This window comes from Schistocerca piceifrons, chromosome 8 (genome assembly GCF_021461385.2).
Source record: "Schistocerca piceifrons isolate TAMUIC-IGC-003096 chromosome 8, iqSchPice1.1, whole genome shotgun sequence".
NCBI classification, from domain to species: Eukaryota; Metazoa; Arthropoda; class Insecta; order Orthoptera; family Acrididae; genus Schistocerca; species Schistocerca piceifrons.
Genome location: NC_060145.1, coordinates 435,550,108 through 435,564,942, shown reverse-complemented (window position 1 = coordinate 435,564,942; position 14,835 = coordinate 435,550,108). Strand labels below are relative to the sequence as shown.

The following is a 14,835-nucleotide window of genomic DNA, read 5'->3' as shown; positions in this document are numbered from 1 at the left end:
GAAGGAAACACTTCGCGGCATTCGCCTCAGAGCTGCTGCAAATTCGTTGGGCAATAGACCGCGCCGTTCGAACTGTCAACACAAATGGCACTGTTAAGAGTATCCTCCGACTTCCACAACGCTGGCAACGGGTTATACACAATGCTGGTGACTACTTTAAAGGTCAGGAAAACTTTGAAAAACGTATCTATTTTGTACTAGATGTAAATAAATAGTTGCCACTATTAAAGTCCCAACCCTTGCACATGGCAGAAAAACGAAGGCTCTTTTAGAAGCAGGAAGTTGGCTTTGTGCGATAGCAAACAATGATTATAACGAGTTATTACTATCTGAAGTAGAAATAAAATGCGTGCCCGTAACTGGTTGTAAAATTAAAGGAGCTATTGGGAAGGCTGGAAAAACTATTTGCTGCCAGTCAATGTTAAAAGCGAAAATGGGAGAAGAAACTTACTGTGTTGATTCTGTCATGGTGCCTGGATTAGAAGAGGGATTTGTTATTGGTTTGATTGGCTCTCAGAGAAAAGGGCGGAAATTGACTACGGGAAAAGTGGATTGAGAATAGCAGAAAACGACGAAATAAAAATAAAAAACGCAGTTTAAAGAAGGAACAGCAGTACATACAAAGTTTTCAGGAATTTACCTTGTGGTTGTGAGGGAGGACTATGGGAAAGACAGAAAAATGGCAAGGGAAACGACAGAACACTGGCAAGGGAAATCGAAGAAGATGAAGATCACGTAGAATGGAAAGAACAAGATGGACTCACCCCAGAAGGAGTACGAGCGAAGATGTAAGGCATCGCAAGCATGGAACCCAAAGGAGGAGGAGGAGGAGATTACTGTTTAACGTCCCGTCGACAACGAGGTCATTAGAGACGGAGCACAAGCTCGGATTAGGGAAGGATGGGGAAGGAAATCGGCCGTGCCCTTTCTAAGGAACCATCCCGGCATTTGTCTGAAGCGATTTAGGGAAATCACGGAAAACCTAAATCAGAATGGCCGGACGCGGGATTGAACCGTCGTCCTCCCGAATGCGAGTCCAGTGTACTAACCACTGCGCTACCTCGCTCGGTGGAACCCAAAGGAACGGAGAAGTTAATTAATTTGTTTTTGGAATACAGAGAAGTATTTAGTAAGAGACATAGCATCACAAATGGACCGCCATACAGAATTAAAAGGAAGCCACATAAGCCGTCTTTTTTACTACCAGATAAAACACTACTTGCTCAAAACTGGCTGTGGAAAAGGCAGTGCGAAACGTGTTGTTGCCATCAGGTGTGATCGAACGGGCCAGCAGTCAATATAACATTCTCTTAGAGGTTCTTGCTAAGAAAAAGGGGCAAATTCGTCGGATTTCGGGTGCTCGGCAAGAGAATACAGTATTCGATCGGGAACGAGATAGACCAGTAAATGTCGAACAATTTCTTCAGAAATTGAAAGGGATGCAATTTTTCATAAGTCTAGATTGACAACCGGCTACCGCCAGTTACCCTTCTATATGAAGGCAATTGTTACCAGTTTCGGATGATACCTCTTGAGTTAAACGGTAGTCATCCGGAAATTAGACGAAGTGTTAGGAGAAAAGTTATTGAAGAAAACTGCAGTTTACTTTGACGATTTTTCACTATTTAGCAAAAACTGGCAAGGACATCTGTAGGCTTTAAAATAAGTATTTTCGAGGTGTAAGTCGTCTGGGGCCCGTTTGAATGCATGACAGGAAATTAACTTTTTGGGTCACGTAATTGATGCTGACGGTATAAGGCCGAATCTAGACAAACTAAGGGGTATAAAGGAATTTCTATTGCCGGGAAACAAAAAGCCGCATAAAACTTTTTTGGGTAATGTGGATTCTGCCGTCGATTCTTAAGTGACCAAATGCTGAACAGCATAATGTATGGTCCTGATCAGATAAATGTACAGAAGACTGTCAGAAAATTAAGGAGACACTATGAAATTCTACAATACACTAGCCCTCCACTATCACCATCAGGAACGAAGACGACCTGCTCCTCCACTAAAACTACTTATGGATCCTGTTTAACTGGAATCGAAACGGGCCAACAATGACTTTTCATGACTGGAATATTATTATGATGATGATAATGACGATGCAAAGTCTTTTACCATCGATATTCATGTAAGACAATTGCATATAATAAAAAGACATTATTACTCATATAAAACTAGTACGAAGTAATTAAAAGAAAGAACACTATCATATTTAAAACAATTTAACATTTCTCAAAAATATTTCATGCACAGAACAAACCTCATGCGGTCATTCATGTTTGCGTATCTACATATTTTGCACCGGAGTGACTATTTTTACCAACCTTTCAGAGACTTAACAATCTGTCATACATTTTGGTCCTTGAGGAAATAGCTTCCTAAATATTGGTGTTTTCATATTATCAGTGCTTACTCATTTTGGAAAAAATACTTTCTATTTTTGCATTTGAGCCTGGAAGGTAAAGGATAAATTCTATAAACGAGGGAAGGTTGTTGTTACAATGTTTTTCTTCCTGAATTATAATTTTTTCTTCCTGAATTCTTTGAAAATTTGCATGCACCTATCCTGTATTGCTACACTCCTGGAAATTGAAATAAGAACACCGTGAATTCATTGTCCCAGGAAGGGGAAACTTTATTGACACATTCCTGGGGTCAGATACATTACATGATCACACTGACAGAACCACAGGCACATAGACACAGGCAACAGAGCATGCACAATGTCGGCACTAGTACAGTGTACATCCACCTTTCGCAGCAATGCAGGCTGCTATTCTCCCATGGAGACGATCGTAGAGATGCTGGATGTAGTCCTGTGGAACGGCTTGCCATGCCATTTCCACCTGGCGCCTCAGTTGGACCAGCGTTCGTGCTGGACGTGCAGACCGCGTGAGACGACGCTTCATCCAGTCCCAAACATGCTCAATGGGGGACAGATCCGGAGATCTTGCTGGCCAGGGTAGTTGACTTACACCTTCTAGAGCACGTTGGGTGGCACGGGATACATGCGGACGTGCATTGTCCTGTTGGAACAGCAAGTTCCCTTGCCGGTCTAGGAATGAAAGAACGATGGGTTCGATGACGGTTTGGATGTACCGTGCACTATTCAGTGTCCCCTCGACGATCACCAGTGGTGTACGGCCAGTGTAGGAGATCGCTCCCCACACCATGATGCCGGGTGTTGGCCCTGTGTGCCTCGGTCGTATGCAGTCCTGATTGTGGCGCTCACCTGCACGGCGCCAAACACGCATACGACCATCATTGGCACCAAGGCAGAAGCGACTCTCATCGCTAAAGACGACACGTCTCCATTCGTCCCTCCATTCACGCCTGTCGCGACACCACTGGAGGCGGGCTGCACGATGTTGGGGCGTGAGCGGAAGACGGCCTAACGGTGTGCGGGACCGTAGCCCAGCTTCATGGAGACGGTTGCGAATGGTCCTCGCCGATACCCCAGGAGCAAGAGTGTCCCTAATTTGCTGGGAAGTGGCGGTGCGGTCCCCTACGGCACTGCGTAGGATCCTACGGTCTTGGCGTGCATCCGTGCGTCGCTGCGGTCCGGTCCCAGGTCGACGGGCACGTGCACCTTCCGCCGACCACTGGCGACAACATCGATGTACTGTGGAGACCTCACGCCCCACGTGTTGAGCAATTCGGCGGTACGTCCACCCGGCCTCCCGCATGCCCACTATACGCCCTCGCTCAAAGTCCGTCAACTGCACATACGGTTCACGTCCACGCTGTCGCGGCATGCTACCAGTGTTAAAGACTGCGATGGAGCTCCGTATGCCACGGCAAACTGGCTGACACTGACGGCGGCGGTGCACAAATGCTGCGCAGCTAGCGCCATTCGACGGCCAACACCGCGGTTCCTGGTGTGTCCGCTGTGCCGTGCGTGTGATCACTGCTTGTACAGCCCTCTCGCAGTGTCCGGAGCAAGTATGGTGGGTCTGACACACCGGTGTCAATGTGTTCTTTTTTCCATTTCCAGGAGTGTATATTGTTAGCATTCTATGCACATAATTTTTCTACTAAAATTATTTTAGCCATACAAAAGTCATCAAATAGGAGTGACACAGGCAGGATTACATAACCTATGTCTTGTATTATTGAAACACTGGCCTCCACATCTCACATATTTGGTTTTGATCTCAAAGTAGATCAACCGAAATCGGTGTCATGCGGAAAATTCTAAATCCATGAAACTACTGTAGATAGTCATATGGTACACTGTATAACATGTTTACAAATGAATAAAATCTATCTTGAGCTGGTCGGTCACACTCATACAGTTTCAGTAACAGGACTTTAACTTGGAGACTCAAAACATTAGCTACTATTTCTCCTATTTCTTCCCTACGTTTTTAGTAGCTCACAACAACGCAATGCTTCTGAAAAACTACCATCCAGCCTTTCAATGTCTAGAATACTTGTTTGAAAGATATATAGCTGACTGTGCGCATACCAGAACCATAGTTCTGATTCCTCGTTATTGAAAAATGAATGCAAAGCAGCAGGGCACCTTGATTCTGACAGAAAAAGTGATTTTAAAGCAGGATACAATTTTACAATCCTTTAAAATGCAGGCAATAATGCTGACCACCTTGTGCTGATGTAACCCAGTACTAGGTGATATTCAATATTCACAAGTTTGCAGAGTTCCTTTAGATGTTCCATCCGTACATTGTATATATGGAAACACTTATAAATTTTACCCACGATGTTTCCTGCATCGACTGCTTACTTGCCTACCGCTGTTTCCACGCTGTGCTGAGTAACCAATCCCTACAAGAGACTTTGTCAGACTTACTTCTAATTTGCTGAAAACGTTTTCCTTACCTTCTCTCCTGACGCAGTAAAACACATTATTCATATTATCACCTGAGTGCACACAAATTTTGATTCCAAATTATGGGATTGTATAACATGCAGTACACGCTGTGATAAGACAGCTGATGTTTTATTTTCGACAGAACAGAAATTCTACAATTTTACACATAACCCACCTTTTGGGTTTGAAATATCACACAATGAGAGGAAGTAATTTAGTAGGTTTCAGATGGTTCAAATGGCTCTGAGCACTATGGGACTTAACATCTGAGGTCATCAGTCCCCTAGAACTTAGAACTACTTAAACCTAACTAACCTAAGGGCATCACACACATCCACGCCCAAGGCAGAATTCGAACCTGCGACCGTAGCGGTCGCGCCGTTCCAGACTGAAGCGCCTAGAATTAGTAGGTTTACGATTGCTGGTATCGACAGAAACGCTTATAGAATTCACTTCATTAATGTCTTCAGTAAGAAACTATTTACACCGTGGAGCCAACACATTATTAACAATACATTTTGTTTTTGTCTTTGCACAACTAAAATTGATATCATACAAGTTCTTAATTATTTTCAATGTGGACCCATGGAATTATAACTGTGACACAGAGTGTGCTAGACAACTGTTCCTTCTGGCACAGCCAATTTTAATTCTTCATTGCCTGAGATAGAAGGAATTCGTAAAAGTTACTAACACAATAAGAAAAATTTGCAGTAGTTAATAACAAAAGTATAAGATTTCAGTATTCCATTATTCTGTCAACATACCTAATGTTGTACTGGATCAGAAGGCGCTCATCTTCGATGATGTTGCTGCAGCTGTTGAACCCAGTTTACGTTTCTTAGTTTTCTCGTGCTGTAAAATGTCTCAACTTCCACCATGTGCTATGGAAAATATGTTGTGGCAAGTTGTGTAACAAACCTCAAAATTTATTTTGGTACTTTCCCAGAAAGGATACTTTTCCTTTAGTTTAGTTGAAAACAAGCCCTTGCATTTAGGCTTAATTTGAAGAAATGTTCTATCGCAGTAGGGGAAAGAAAGATTCTCTGAATACTGAGTGTGAATACAATACTGAAATGATTATTCAAAAAACTGAACAAGAGCGCATGCGCTTCTTAAAGCATTCGTGACTCAACAGTCACCACTGAGCTGAGGTCGACACAGAATGCACAGAAAATGAATAGCAATTGTCGATTTCCCAATAAAAGAACAAAACATGTCACTAAATTTAAATCTTCCATAAACAATGGTTTTTACTTCTCAACTAAGTTATGCATTGCTGCTGATTGAAAGTAAATTCTAACATGGTTTAATGCAATCCTGATATAGGAGGCGTGGAAGGGGTGGAAGGAGGGGAAGTGACTGTTGACCGTTGCAATCTTGTGTGGAAGCAAACAGTTACTTCAAGAGAAACCTAACAAAGATAAATAAATCTGTAACATAGAAAAAAGGTAATTTTACGATGTATTTTCAAAATTACAAATCCAAATATTTACAGATAATTATACATAACGTAAATACAAATCAGCAGAATTAATTTATGTCATAAAACGTATTTGCGAAATTTCAGTATACGGGACATTTGTATCTCCCCACGGGGGACGCCGGAGACCTGGGCCATGAAAGGGCACTGTTCCGTTTTTTTTACGGGCTTACATCGCCCACGCTGATAACTAAAACGACAATGAAGCACTTTCGTTGAAGTTAAAGGGGGCTACATTTAATTATAATTACATTCTACTAGCAGTCAGTGTCAATACCCTCCCGTGTAGCCTTCGAAATCCCGCTGATAGTCAACGAAGTAATGAGGTTTCAGGCAACAACAGCAGCTGTTTGTGTTTTGTCGCCATTTTTCACCGGGGCAGTAGAAACAAGAGGAAGAGGAAGAGAGAAGCAGAACATGTTTCATTTAAGCGTAGTTTCAGTCTGTTAGAAGCTGTGTTCTTTTCTTGTGTTGGAATGATGTGTTACTGAAGTCTAGTTACTGCATGTAGCCATTGTAATTCCTGTTATTCATAGTGCCTCGCAAATGCGTAAACAGTGTTGGCAATTTTTGCTACATTTTCGGACAGACCAATAACGCCATATGTTAGCAAGGCGTACAATTATACTTTGGCTATGAAATTCGGGACTAAGACAAGCCCTGGGTTCCTAATTTGTGTTGCATATCTTCGTGATTGAATAGTAAAAGATCTTCGATGGACTTTGCGACACCCATAACCTGGCGAAAATCATCGAACCATCTGAATGATTGTTACCTTTGTATGACAACTCCATTAATAGATAGTATTTCCAAGGGGAAAAAGTCCTCCTTCGCGTATGATAACATAGTCTCGGCCATGCGATCAGTGCCTCACTGGGAGAGACTGACTGTCCCCTCTCTGATAGTGAGGAGGGCGGTAGCGAAACTAGTGTGCTGCACCTTCAAAACACAGTCCCAGTTCTTCGAAACATCCAGTTTTATATGTCCTAGCGGGGGATCTGGAATTTCCGAAAGGTAGAACTGAACTGTTGGCCTCAAGACTACAACAGTGAAACTATGTTGATAAAAAGGTAAATGTGGCTGCATTCCGAAACAACCACACGTCATTCCTTCCATTTTTTTCGCAAGTGAAAAACCTTGGTATTTTGTAGTGATGTATGAGGCCTAATGGAGCAATTGGCTGGGTACTGACTGAAAAAGTGATCAATGAAGGTTGTTCATTGATTCCTCCAAAGGAAGTCTCAAGTGGGTGCTACTACGTAATGACAACTTGTTACCATCGATTCCGATTGGGTATGCACCTTACACGAAAGAAAAAAATGATAACACGAAACGTTATTATTGAGACTGAGCTGTGACAAGTTTAAATGGCAGATTTCGGGGGATCTGAAAGTCATAGACGTATTACTTGGACTACAACAAGGCTACATCCAATTCTGTTGCTTCCTGTGCCTCTGGGATAGCCTCGGCAAAGAACTTCACCACAAAAAGACAAGACTCCAAAGAGTTTGTTGGTTTTATGATAGAGCGAGAGCCATGAGGAAAACATTAAGGACTTGTGAAATCTGCCAAAAGATTAAAACATCAACAGTGCAGCAGAAGGGGTACATACACCAGATATAACGGAAATAAATTAAAGAAACAGTCGCTGTGGATGTAGTCGGGCCTCTACCAAAGTCTGTGGTGGCTGTAAATTACATGTAAGTGGCCACTGAACTATTTTCCTGTTACATGAGGTTGTATCACGTTAGAAAAGCAAGTGGACATAAAACGGTAGTAAAATGATGAAGGAATATTTTAAACATGTGTGTATACTAAGAAAAGTGATAATGGAAGTCAATTTATAAGTAAAGTGTGGGTGGAAATGTTTAAACAACCTAGAACCCGTATCTATATCCAGATACAGAAAAGTGCCAAATTTGGCAGATTGAGTTACTAAGGAAATTAACTTAATAAACATAATAATGCGGTGCAATGGACGGGTAACGATGAAGATGTAATAAATTATGTGCCTCATGACTCTATGGGATATACTCCAGTTGAGTTACTATTCAATAATATAAAATAAAGTGTAATTCAAGAGAACCTTAACAACATGCTCGAGTGAAATGCAACCTGGGAAGAGAGGCAAAACCAACACCTTCGAAGAAAGCAGAAGAAAGAAAGAAACAATTTGACAAGGTGGTTGACTCTATCGTGAATCATGAGGGAGACTTAGTGTTGATATGAAACCATGTCAAGTCAAAGAAGGAGGAAGAAGAAATAAAGAAGTGCCACCATGTGTATAAAGGCCCATACAAACTGATAAGGTTGGAGCATCCAAACGCATTAGAATTGGAAGAGCACCGAAGTGGTAAATACCGCGGTAGCGAGAATGTGGAAAATAAGGAAAGATATAATATAAATCCACTTCAAATATCTGTGAATTAAAATAAATAGGAAAGATAAATGGGAGAATCTATCTGAACGAAGACCAGTAACTAGACTGTGTTAGTATACAAGGTATTATTATTTGGTCTTGTTGAAGTCTATTGAGCCTAGAACTATAAAAAGTGTGATATGTTTAGTAAATTCAACATGTGTATAGGATATGGACGCTGTTAGCCAGTGCAATGCGTAAGATAAACTGTGTACTGGTATAACGAACTACTACCTTTGCTGACACGGGTTAAGACATGATGCAGGGGTTACCCATCTGTCATCTGAAGCTGCTGTTGGCGTTCATCATATGTTTCATTGTAAATCGTCACCATGTGAGGGCAACACCGCAGCGTGAGGCAGTATGGTGTTGAGCCAGCAGCTGAGATCGGTGCGAGTAAAAACCATTCGGCTACATTCGGAAACAATCGAGTGCATCAGTACAGCGAGTCGTCGGCAGGAGCAGCAGCGTCGCTACGCTCAGTAAGGCTGTAAGGCGTGGTTGCTGTGGTAAAACGCCAGCAGCCGAGATGGGCCCGGCTTGGAGCTGCTTGCCGGCTTTCGGGAAAACCTGAACAGAGCACTACAGCGACTCATCGCGAAGAGCAACAGCGTCGCTGTGCTCAGGTATGGAGGCGAGGGAAGGCAGAGGCAGAGCCACCTAGTAACAGAGATTGGCAGCAGATCACCACATAAGCGGCTGGCTGTGCATGGGGTCAACATCCGCGGTAGCGCCGGACAGCTGGGGGACTGGACCAGAATAGTCGTTCTGTCAGTAGCACGGCATTGCTTTGAAGACAGGCATGTGTGAGGCAATTGTGCGACGCAATGAAATGATGATTGTGCAGGATCCTTTCCCTATTGTTATAATAGTGTTGAACCCTGTGCAGAATGCGATTAATAACTGACCAGACCATACAGCAACTGCTTAGATGCTTGACATTTTTCACCAGCCTGAAAAAAATTACAAAATGGGAAATCTTATAAATTAAAAAAATATTCGTGATAATATAGATGTAAATTTCTTCTTTAAATACTTTTGAAGTGCTTTCTATCTCAGAGAACCGACTGTTACATATGGTGTATAGCTAAATGGAAGAAACATGATTTAGATAGAATGTTGTGGAGAGACTCTTCGTTCATTACTATGATATCTACATTGTCTTCTTTTCGTTACTATATTGCGTGCTAAACGTACGTGAAGTGAAATGATTGGGAGCAGTGTTGTTTCTCTTGCAGCAGATATACACATAGGAAGTAGACTGTGTTTTTTATATGAAAAGTATTGCTGTGTGTGAGTTCTTAAGGGACCAAACTGCAGAGGTCATCGGTCCCTAGACTTACACACTACTTAAACTAACCTACGCTAAGAACAACACACACACCCACGCCCGAGGGAGGACTAGAACCTCCAGCGGGAGCGGCCGTGCAGTCAATGACGTGACGCTTGCAACCGCGCGGCCACTCCACACGGTGCAAGGTATTTAATGTTTACAATTTTATCTTACGTTTTATGTGTACTCGATACCCTATACGGAAAGTTTTTTTTATCATTGTCAAAAGCCAGGGAAAGTTAAATTTTGTCAGTTGTGCTACGAATACTTCCTGCTGATATTATTTGGTTCTTGCGGAATTTTAATTCATATTTTGGGCACCTCTCGGGAACTATATTTGTTTTATTCTCAGAATTGTGATTCAGACGATGGCGTTTCAGTATCAACTTAAGCCTTAGGCGATACTGCCTCTTGGAGGTAGCACCGCTGATTCGACGAATCGCCATCATTCTAGAAGCAGCGAGAGTTTTGGCGCTGGCCGTTACACAGGGTGTGGGAAGGCAGTCTGGCGGTAATGATAAGACGGAATGGAGGAGCGAGTGCCTAATTACGCAGATTATAGAGGCTAAAGCTACTTCTGCGAAATAAATAGAAACTCTGTATGAAATTGTTTATTAGTGTGAAAGAGCTAGGGCAGATGGGTATTAAACACAGATAAAGCAGAACATTGTGATCACCGACCTACTATCGGTATAAACATGTTCAGGCGATGGCAGAGTAATCTGTCGAAGAAAGACGGCCAGCCAAACACATGCACAGTGCATGCAGAATCAGTGAGCGTGCAGTCCATGTGCGGAATGGGGAAGGTGCACGATCCATCTGAGTTGGACTGGGGCAGATTATGATGGCCCACAGGTTCGTCACGAGGTGTTTAGAAACAGCACGACTTGTCGGAGTTCGAAGAGTGTTGTGGTGAGCGTCCTCAACACGTGGGCGGCCACTCCTCACTGCATATTTCAGATGTTGTAGGTTGGGGAGACTGCGAGACTATTAAAACACAACAGGCGGCGACTTGTGGCACAACTAACATTAGACATAAATGCTGGGCGGAGTACAAGTGTGTCTGAATACACGGTGCTCCGACCACTCCTAACGATGGGCCTCTGCAACCGATGACCCAAGCATGTGCCAGTGTTAACACGATAAGGTCGGCAACTACCATTCAAATAGGTACGTATTCATCGACACTGGACGTTGGTCCAGTGGCAGAGCATCATATGGTTTCTTCATGATGACGGTGGGAATGTGCGAATCCGTTGTGTTCGGGGACAAGAGCTCTTTGATACCTGTACTGCTGGACGGAGGCAAGCTGGCGGCGGTTCCATTACGCTCCGTGGAACACTAACGTGGGAATCCATGGGTCCACTGGAGGTCGTGTAAGGCATCTACATCTACATCTACATCTACATGACTACTCTGCAATTCACATTTAAGTGTTTGGCAGAGGGTTCATCGAACCACAATCATACTATCTCTCTACCATTCCACTCCCGAACAGCGCGCGGGAAAAACGAACACCTAAACCTTTCTGTTCGAGCTCTGATTTCTCTTATTTTATTTTGATGATCATTCCTACCTAGGTAGGTTGGGCTCAACAAAATATTTTCGCATTCGGAAGAGAAAGTTGGTGACTGAAATTTCGTAAATAGATTTCGCCGCGATGAAAAAGTCTTTGCTTTAATGACTTCCATCGCAACTCGCGTCTCATATCTGCCACACTCTCTCCCTTATTACGTGATAATACAAAACGAGCTGCCCTTTTTTGCACCCTTTCGATGTGCTCCGTCAAACCCACCTGGTAGGGATCCCACACCGCGCAGCAATATTCTAACGAGGACGAACGAGTGCAGTGTAAGCTGTCTCTTTAGTGGACTTGTTGCATCTTCTAAGTGTCCTGCCAATGAAACGCAACCTTTGGCTCGCCTTCCCCACAATATTATCTACGTGGTCTTTCCAACTGAAGTTGTTCGTGATTTTAACACCCAGGTACTTGGTTGAATTGACAGCCTTGAGAATTGTACTATTTATCGAGTAATCGAATTCCAACGGATTTCCTTTGGAACTCATGTGGATCACCTCATACTTTTCGTTATTTAGCGTCAACTGCCACCTGCCACACCATACAGCAATCTTTTCTAAACCGATTTGCAACTGATACTGGTCTTCGGATGACCTTACTAGCGGTAAATGACAGAATCATCTGCGAACAACCTAAGAGAATTGCTCAGATTGTCACCCAAGTCGTTTATATAGATCAGGAACAGCAGAGGTCCCAGGACGCTTCCCTGGGGAACACCTGATATCGCTTCAGTTTTACTTGATGATTTGCCGTCTATTACTACGAACTGCGACCTTCCTGACAGGAAATCACGAATCCAGTCGCACAACTGAGACGATACCCCATAGGCCCGCAGCTTGATTAGAAGTCGCTTGTGAGGAACGGTGTCAAAAGCTTACCGGAAATCCAGGAACCCAGGTGTATGCATCACGAGGGCCAAGAAGTACCGTATAATGGTTGCAGACCATGTACGCCCCTTCATGAAGCTCATGTTTCCCTAGGGCAATGGCATATTTCAGCAACATATAGCGCCATGTCATTAGGCCAGTAGTGTAATCGAGTGGTTCGTGGTACACAGTGGCGAGTTACAACTGATGTCCTGGCCCCCCACCTTGCCAGATTTGAACTCAATCAGACGCATTTGGGAGATGATTGAATGTGCAGTGAGAGCTCATCGTCCCCCTCCTCGCAATTTCCTGGAATTTGGTGACAGGTGTATGCAGATGTGATGCCAACTATCTTCAACGACCTACCAAGGCCTTTCAATGTACGAAACATCGCCATTGTTATCTGTGCCAAAGGTGGACATAGCTGGTGTTAGGTAGGTGGCCATTATGTTCCGACTGATCGCTTTAAGTATGATATTATTTCCTTGAATAATGAGACGACAGTGTTTCGATATTCAGTCTTTTCCTTACCCACTTGTTCATATTAATGACAATTATTTGGAAAAAACTAAAAATTTTCATTCAGCAGGTGCAAAGGACTGAAAGGATATGTACGAATAGGTACACACTCAGGCTAATTATTGGGCTGGTAAATAAACTCGTAGCGTTTTTTCATGAGCGTAATGAACATAACAGGTGCACATAACAGGGTCATTAGTCATCAATAATATACGCTCCTTCACTATTTGAAACGTTCTGCCAACGCTGGAATAACTTTCCGGCTCCGCTACTGTAAAACTAAGGTGGTTTTGAGGTGAACAACTCGTCCAGCCGTGCGCGGAGCGCATTTTCGTCAGGAAACGAAATTTCTTGAAGCTTGCTGTGTAGAATGGGGGAAAGCAGAAGATCTGACGGCTCAAAATGAGGTGGGTGCGGAATGAATTTCCAACCGAACTTCTGTATAATGATTTTTGTCAGTCTAGCAGACTGCGGGTAGGAGTTATCGTGGAGTAGCATCCCTTCACCCAGTCTTCCTGGTCGTTGTCCTTGGATTGCGTCTGCAAGACGTCTCAGTTGTTGATAACAAATGTCAACAGTGATGGATACACCTTGGGAAAGCAATTCATAGTACACCATACCGTTGTTATTCCACCAAATGCATAAACTTATCTTGCACGGATGTGTACAGGTCTTTGTGCTCGGAGTTGATGCTTTGTTTCCGTTCAACCTTTCCTTTCTTTTCTTATGGTAGCACGAAGATACCATTTCTCGTCACCTGATTATGCCGTACCCATACACCCGAGTTTTGAACTTTCGCCATTGCATGCAAATGTCGCACGATGATAGAATGACCATAGTTAATCACATTTGCCAGTTCTCGAGTGCACGGATGTCGATCATTGTGGATTAATGAGTTTAAACGATCTTCATCAAACCCCGAAAGTGTCCCTGAATGTGGAGAGCGGCTAATGCCAAGATAATCCTCCTTGAAACGAGAAAATCCTTTCCTTACCGTGCTTTGCCTAGTGGAATTGTCCCATACACGCAGCAAATGGTTCTGGCTGCCTCCGCTGCTGTCACCCGTCAACTGAACTCAATTAGTAGAATATCACGGAAATGTTCCCACTTCTCAACTTGATACACTTTTTTTTTCAGCGTCCAGAGCTCCACTCATTATCTCCAACCGACAGGAGGACAATATGTGAACTTAAATATAAATAAAAATGACAGTCGATAAATAACCCCATCGCACGCAAAATAGAAACTCTGCGAACTTATTCGTCAGCCTAATACTTAGACACATGTTTCTTGGGCATAACATCCCCCCATACCTTAATATAAAACAGATAGTTTTTCCTTGAAGGAATTGACGGAAATTGTTGAAATACTCGAGGGGGAGGAAATCTTACATCTTTCTGTGTTTCGTAAGTATAAAATACTTTCCTAACGAAAGTCATAATATGGCACACAAGAATTCTCTTAATATACGGAACTAGTATCTGCTACAGAAGTAAAAGTTGTGGTCTGTCAGAAACATTACAGATAGAGAAAACAGCGACTTACGAGAACACTGATTATTAATGTGGTGTCAAACCCCCTGTGTACCATCTGACGTCCTCCATCTCACTGTCAACAAAACTTAGCTCGGTCGCCACTTACGTGGGAACATCTCCGAGTGTCAGTAAACGATCTCGATTAAACTTGGCGGGTGTGCAGAGGGGGCAATGTAGTGCAACACTTTTTTTTTTGTTTTGCCTAATTTTACTTTTAAGGTGTAATACGCACCCCGAAAGGTAATTTCTCGTTTCAGATTT

At 43.0% G+C, this 14,835-nt stretch overlaps 1 protein-coding gene across 1 annotated transcript in view; it reads left to right on the top strand.

Moving 5' to 3' along the window:
* Nucleotides 1-14,835, top strand: part of LOC124711975 (fatty acyl-CoA reductase wat-like) — a 174,180-nt gene that overhangs the window by 100,885 nt on the left and 58,460 nt on the right. The window lies entirely within an intron of this gene.